An 8,367-nucleotide genomic window follows, 5' to 3' on the forward strand; every position below is an offset into this window, starting at 1 on the left:
TTGTTATGGATAACTCGATCCATGCACTTGTGTTAGTGCTTATAAAGTGCATTTGTGTAGGATTCAGCAGTCGTACCTCTATTGTCTTTCTGCATGGGTGTTGTGAAGTTTACCACTTCTGTCTTAAGAAGTGTAAAGCTGGCTTTGGAGACATTTTTTACAGTGGTTTCCCTAATGGGGTGTGGGGGCGGGTTGTGGATGTCTAGGGTGATTAGCTTCTGGTCAGATCTGATCAAAGAGGAATTAATCTCTGGTGTGGAACACCAGTCGCCCATGTTGATAATGACCAGGTCTAGGATACTGCTGCCCCTGGTGGGGGTGTGGATAAGTTGATCCAAGGCATTGGAATTTATGAATTCCAGAAAATGTTGAGCAAAAGAATTGATACATAAGTAGTTTTCCAAGTTAATGGTGGGGTAGTTGAAATCGCCCATTATTAGTGCGTTAGGTTGTACCCTAATATTTTCCAGTGTATCAAGAAATGAGGAGTGAGAATCCTGGGGCATGGTGAGGGATCTGTAGCAAGCTACAAATTGGATTGCGGTCTTGCCAGAGTTATTTGCACTTGGATAATCTCGGATGCATTATGCTGAGCAACTGGCCTGGAAGTGTGGCTATCCTTAATGAATATGGACACGCCTCCACCTTTAGTGTTTCGGTCCAGGTTAGGTGGCTGAAAGGTGTGGTATGAATTATAACCTGGTAGTGCTGGGGTGTTCTCTGGGGCCTTGAACCAGGTCTCTGTCACTGCACAGATGTCGATTTTGTCCATTTTAAGGAGTGCCTCGAGTGAGTGCATTTTGAGGTTTAGACTTCATTGAGTAGCATTACCCTCAGATTTTGCTTGCTTGTACCTGTTACAGTGATGAATTTGTCATTTTAACCTTGCCTACAAAAGGCACTATAGGGGTGGCAAGAGCCTTAGCCAGTATCCGGAATCCCAAGGGTGACAGGTGCAGGCCATCTCTGGCAAAGCATCGTGGTCTGTCGATCATGTCATCCCAGGCAGACAGATACTGGAACCCCTTAGAATGACACCAGAAGCTTAGCCAATTGTTGAAGTCAATAATGCTGTCCTTGTACTGTGGTAACATTTTGGGTGATGGCTGGATGCTACTCAGGTCTAGGGTCATACCTGCCTGGGCTACAAGATCAGAGAGCTCCTCCATGTCCCTTTTCATGTAGTCCAGGGAGGTACGTCTGAGGTCATTCACAGCAACATGGACAATGACAGAGTCATATTTGTACTTGTTGTGGAATGACCTGAGTGCGTGCATTATGTGGTGGATCCTGTCTCCTGACAGGCAGCTGACTGTAACTTTCTCCTTGTTTAGCCTGGTGAGTGGAACATCAGTGTGCCTGACTATAGAGTCACCTATGACTAGAGTGTTGGGTATATTGTTATGCCTTATGGGCTTTGGTTGGGTGACAAACTGAGTTTGTGGACTGTGTGTCATTTGGGTTGTGTTGGGGGGTGGAGGTTGCTTGGGTTTCTGCTCTGGAGGGCTCTGTTGCTTGGGCAGATTTTTATTGTGTGCTTCTGTGAATGTAGGTGTATGCTTTGTGTTTCTATGTGTGTGTTTTGGTGGTGTAGGTTTTGAGGGACTATGTGATGAGTGTGGTGTAAATGTTTACCCTCTCCTCTTGACTGTCTAGTCCAGTCTTGGGTGAAGAGAGCTTTGCTTCCAGTTTGGCTTTATAAGTGCATCTCTTACAGGTTGTAGTGTTGGGTGGTAGGAGGAGAGGGTTGTCTTTGTATATGAGGCAATTGCTGCATTGCCTCAAGATGTCCAGATTCATCAGGTAGACAGGAGTAAACACTGGGAGCTGACCCATAGACATGCCTGGATAAGTGCTTATTTATTAAGTACTAAAACTGTTTTCCTCTAGACAAATGGAGACAGTTGAGTGCTGTAGTAATTTGTAGCTTATTTAGTGCTTAAAATAAGTTCTGAACAAATGCTGAGCTCAAAGAAACAGATTTGAGTGCTAAAACTAAACAACTGGCTAGATCTAAGGGAGACTTTGAAGAGCAGACTTTATGGCGCCGGGAATATTTTAACCCTAGTTAAGCGGCGATACATAAAGTGTATATATATATATATATATATATATATATATATATATATATATATATATATATATATATATATATATATATGCTTGTTAGTAGCCTGATTCAATCAGCAACTCCCAACTTAGAAGGATGTAAGCTACCTGTTCTGCCACAACAGTGAAGACCACAAACCTTCTTAATGTAAAAGAACTAGTCTGAAGCCCAAGTGTTTAAACCAAAGGCTTAGAATAACAATTACAATTTAATCAGGCTACTAACAAGCAGTAATAAATGCAGCAGAATAGGGAGACTTTGAAGGGAGACTATGAAGAGCAGACTTTATGGCGCCGGGAATATTTTAACCCTAGTTAAGCGGCGATACATAAAGTGTATATATATATATATATATATATATATATGTATATATATATATTTATATATATATATATATATATATATATATATATGTATATATTTTTTAATATGACAGTAGCAAATGAGCAAACTGATTTAAACAAATTAATCAATAAAAAGCTAAAAACTGAGCCCTGTTCCAGCAGTCTTCGATCAGACAAGTTCTAACTGCACATTCCTGCCACTAGGGTGCAGGGGAACCTTCTCCAGAAAAATATGGCCTGGTGCTCAAGTTATACAAAGGAAGCTAGATTCAGCAGGTCTGAATCTAGTCTTGTGCTATAGCAAACAAGGCGTATCAATTTCAGAAAGAAACAGTTCAAATAAGCAGGCACAATAAGCCTTTAACCAGAAACTCCCAGGTGAGAAGGACAGAATCTACCCCTCCTCCCACAAGAGTGCAGACCACACCTTCTTAATATAAAACAACTGGCCCTAAGCCCAAGTCTAACCGACTAACATTTGATATGACCTACTCAGCAACTCCACTAGAAGAGAGCTCCTCTCCCAGTGAGCCAGAACTCGTTAGCATTCAAGCACAGGATGACAGAGTAATTTTACTTTTTAATAGGTCTATGGTGGATCCTGTCTCCTGACAGGCAGCTGACTGTAACTTTCTCCTTGTTTAGCCTGGTGAGTGGAACATCAGTGTGCCTGACTATAGAGTCACCTATGACTAGAGTGTTGGGTATATTGTTATGCCTTATGGGCTTTGGTTGGGTGACAAACTGAGTTTGTGGACTGTGTGTCATTTGGGTTGTGTTGGGGGGTGGAGGTTGCTTGGGTTTCTGCTCTGGAGGGCTCTGTTGCTTGGGCAGATTTTTATTGTGTGCTTCTGTGAATGTAGGTGTATGCTTTGTGTTTCTATGTGTGTGTTTTGGTGGTGTAGGTTTTGAGGGACTATGTGATGAGTGTGGTGTAAATGTTTACCCTCTCCTCTTGACTGTCTAGTCCAGTCTTGGGTGAAGAGAGCTTTGCTTCCAGTTTGGCTTTATAAGTGCATCTCTTACAGGTTGTAGTGTTGGGTGGTAGGAGGAGAGGGTTGTCTTTGTATATGAGGCAATTGCTGCATTGCCTCAAGATGTCCAGATTCATCAGGTAGACAGGAGTAAACACTGGGAGCTGACCCATAGACATGCCTGGATAAGTGCTTATTTATTAAGTACTAAAACTGTTTTCCTCTAGACAAATGGAGACAGTTGAGTGCTGTAGTAATTTGTAGCTTATTTAGTGCTTAAAATAAGTTCTGAACAAATGCTGAGCTCAAAGAAACAGATTTGAGTGCTAAAACTAAACAACTGGCTAGATCTAAGGGAGACTTTGAAGAGCAGACTTTATGGCGCCGGGAATATTTTAACCCTAGTTAAGCGGCAATACATAAAGTGTATATATATATATATATATTACTATTTGTTTAGTAAAGTGCAAGGAGAGAGGAAGTAGGTTGGCCTTCTCAAATGTTCTCTCTGTATTAAGTAGAGTGAACACTAGACTGGGAGGGGTGTCCCAGATCAAATTTACAGTAGGGGCGGGCAACTGCAAAACCACCAACTATAACAACACCACAAGAATAGGGTGGGAGGGAGGGGATGAGAACAGATAGCAATGCCAGAAAATATATAAAATAATTCAGTCAGGCAAAAAAATATTTCAGTCAGGCAAAATTAACTTAAACAATTAAACAGACAGAAAAATAAAATACGGTACTATCTTTAAAACTGCAAGTTTATGTTAAAACATAAAAATAGCAGAATACTTTAATCTAAACTAAGAAAAACTGCATAGTTTCCATGGCTAAGCATTTTTACATAAATGGTCAATTTCACTTGGTAAACCTGAGTAAAATTAATGGCAGTATTTAACTTCAGTTAGTTAATAAGCAACAAAGTCCTCCAGGGATTTGTCTTCAGCATAATGCTCATTTATACTGTGCACAAACAACCCAGGGGAACGTCTTAATGATGCAAATGGTAATATATATGCAAACAATGTTGTTCTGCATGTAAATTGTTTAACCGTTACCTTGATAAGGCATTAACTACACAGCTCTTGAGTTAATTCAGCATAGTCTGGTTAGAAAGTGTCTGATTCTAAATAACTACAATACTAAATCAGTTTAATCAAGAAGTAGGATGTTTTTATGTACTGCAGATTGCAGTCATTTCTATTTCTGGATAAGTTAGGATCCTGCCTCTTAAATATAGATGGACTTGTGGATCAATAAGCTATTCATCACTAAGACCCTGACAAATGGCCTGAAAAGCTGAGGAATACATATACCATTTTGACAGCAACTACAGATGTTTATTATTTGAGGAAATTGATATGCAGGAAGTCATTCTATCAGATATGTAGTATGCTGACTTTATTCCCACAAATAATTAAAAATTTGTGGCCTTTTAAATTGTACGGCTACAAGCACATCATTTAAAAAGTATGCCACCACACAGATTTTTTTGGATCGCATCAAGTTAAATACCACCTACTTTTCCCAGAGAATAGTAAGATATGCATTGAAACATAGTGTACCATCAAATTATTCTAAGAAATTATTAATATGTCTCTACCCCTGATATGACACACACACACTCTTATGTAAATTAAATTTGTGTTCCTTCATAGATAACAGATCCGATGAAAAAATATTTAGAATATTGAGATGAAGTTTGACTTAAGTGCAGATTAAACTATGACAAGGGTGCAAGAAGTTATCTCTTCAAAAAACATACATATTTCCCTGCAGTTTAACAGTCCCAGTCATTTGTGAAAAATACTGTTGAGGTGACTAGATATATGGAAAGAAGGTGTGAGTGAGGGGAATGGTGTAATATGTGTTCTGGTGTAACATGTATTTTGCACTTCCTATGGCAAAACACAGATTGCATGTGCGATTAATTATGCTATGATTATTTGTGGTTTAAGCTGTTAAGTGAATTGAAAAATGTAATAGATATTACAGCTCTTGGGACTGCAGTTCTCATTGTGGAATGTGAAATATACAGTTTGTTTTAATTGCAATCTGTATGCATAGTTTTAAGTTGCAATACTTAAAAACTAAAAAATAAAACCTTGCTGGTAAATCAATTTTTTTTTCTTACGAACAAATATTCGGTTTAAAGAACCTATTAAAAAATATCTCTAATCTCTAATGGACTTTTGAGTTGTAGCCTGTTTTTCTTTAGCTAGGACATGTGAAAATGTTGAGAATTTCTACTTGCGGGAAATAAAAGACTATTCAGAACCTTTCTAATGGCAAAATATGAAAGATCATTAATACAGGTCTGACATCAGAATGTTTAAGCAATATAATTGATTCCTTTTTATAGGTTTATTTAATTTGTATTGTATTACAGCACAGCTAGGCTACGGCACATGTTGTAGGCTTCTAGAACAATGTTGAGAGGCTGATGCACATATAACACTTCATATCCTTTCGTGTGTGATATTTTAGCATGCAATATTTGATGTTAGAGCTGAGAAGGAGAGGTAGGTTGGTTGCCATTAGCACAAATCAAACCTATAGATTTTGACGCATAATCCCTTACCTTGTTCTATTAGTGAGGGTTAAGCTGTCTTTCTCAAAATGAGTAGCAATGAAAAGTTCTCCCCATTTGTTTTTTTTTCACCTGGGCTCACCTGCACAAACTGGCAATGTTTGCTTTAATATCACTAACTTTGTCAAGCTTTCTGCAGGGCACTTTGAAATGATATTACCTGCAAGAACAAATATTCATTGCTTTAGTTCATTAGAAATCTCTCTTATGTAACAGTATAAAACAAACTTACCATAGATTGCTTCCAGTTACTTCATTCTGTCATGCAGTAGAGCTGCACAGCTGTTTTACAGAGTACCATTTATATACAATCAGAAGTGACATAACTTCCTGCTTTAGTCTCTAAGCCTCCTTGCTAACACATCCTACTTTGCATCAGCATGAAAGTAAATGTTAATGAATATTCTCAATGACCTAAGCCTTGTCAATTCATATGTGACTTGCTCTTGGCTTTTACCATCTTTCAGGCTTGCTTGCTAACACCACAGCAGAAATAATTTCCGCTGGTTCTTCACTAACATCTGCCCTGAATTTCACTGGTTAAACCAGATCCTGGAAACATTCTTTGTGAAAGATCTGCACAGTACTATTTTCAAAACTGCTGTTTTTGTCAGTGACCCACTAAATAATGAACAAAATTAGTTGTATAGATTGAGATACAGTGTACATACTGCAATGATCTAGTTAAAAAATATGTTAGATACACTAGGGCCTTAATATTACATCATTGCTGGGATACAGCTGTGCCTGCCTCCACTCATTTACCAGCCTTACACACATAAAATCCATGCATTCTTACCTGAAACTTTTAAATGAACAACAAAAAAATCACTTATTTTAAGTAAGCACAACGTAAATGTTATGTAAAATGTCCAGTCACCTAATTACAGTCTTTACTGACCAGACAACAATTCTCTATTATTACTTCTCAATACCTTAACTTATTACAACTGAAGAGCAAACTCATCCACATTTATTCTCAAATGCTGTTACAGTACAATTTATTTTCACATTTATTCTCTCCTCTTTTTTCTGCTCTCACACTTCTTATATTTGGAAATGTCTTTTCTACATAATTATGCCTTTCAAATAACTCTATGTCTATACCTCCATATTTTTCAAACTTTTCTGTACCAGTCTTTCTTTCACTTATCTCTTTAAGAACAATTTTATAAATATTGTTTATACTGCATACTGTATACATTTTTTACCATCATTCTGACTAAAAGAAACTCAAAAAGACTCTCTGTAAACCTTTTGGGGTCACATATTGTACTTACGTATTTGCATATTTATTATGTATGTTTACTGTGATAGGGTGCTGGATCCGTGGTGGTGGTGCTGCGGTAGCATTGTCGCCTCACAGCAAGATGTTGTCTAGTTCGATTCTCAGTCAGAGCATCTTCTGTGGAGACATGCGTGAATGGGTGTACCTTCATTGAAGGTTGTGCGTTACGGCCAGCAACTCAGCACGTAAAAATCAACTGCCAATTATTAGCGGACCGGAGTTCCGCTGTGGGGACCCCTAACCGGGAAAAGCCGAAGGACACAACAACAACTGTGGTAGGGTGCTGATCAAAACTGACCAATTTCAGACACAGCTTGGGTTTTACAGACAACTACTATCAACTTATATAAAATAAGCAACACAAGATATGTAGTATGCATATACTCCTTTCCTGCAGGTATATTTAATTTTTATTGTTTAATACTAAACCATTAAAATCGAGAATATATATTGTACATTTCCAGAACTGTGTTATGAGGCTGGTAAACAATGATACTTTTTCTTTTGTGCAGAGCCTTATATGTTTGTTTGCTAATACCTTTAACCCATGACTGAATCAAAAAATAGCCCATATGGATCAATGTTCTACCTGGTTAACATATATATATATATATATATATATATATATATATATATATATATATATATATATATATACACACACACACACACACACACACACACACACACACATATATATATATATATATATATATATATATATATATATATGGATCTACTACTATTCACTGAAAGCACATTTCGCTGAAACACATTTCACTGAAAGTTATTTATGGCCTTTTCCCCACTTTAGTGCGACCCTGGAGTTAGTATATATAGTAAAGGGGTGTGAGGGCACACATTTTAAATATATATTATGTTCAGAGAACAGTAATATATTGGAATTGCAAGTATACATGTATATAGTTCAAAATATTTAAAATATGTGGGGGGTTACGCCCCCCATTCCCCCCAATGTGGGGGGGTGGTGCCCCCCACACCCCCCTCACTATATATACTAACTCCAGGGTCACACTACAGTGGGGAAAAAGCCA

Source organism: Protopterus annectens, chromosome 14.part0, assembly GCF_019279795.1.
Source record: "Protopterus annectens isolate FY-2018-M chromosome 14.part0, PAN1.0, whole genome shotgun sequence".
NCBI lineage: Eukaryota > Metazoa > Chordata > Ceratodontiformes > Protopteridae > Protopterus > Protopterus annectens.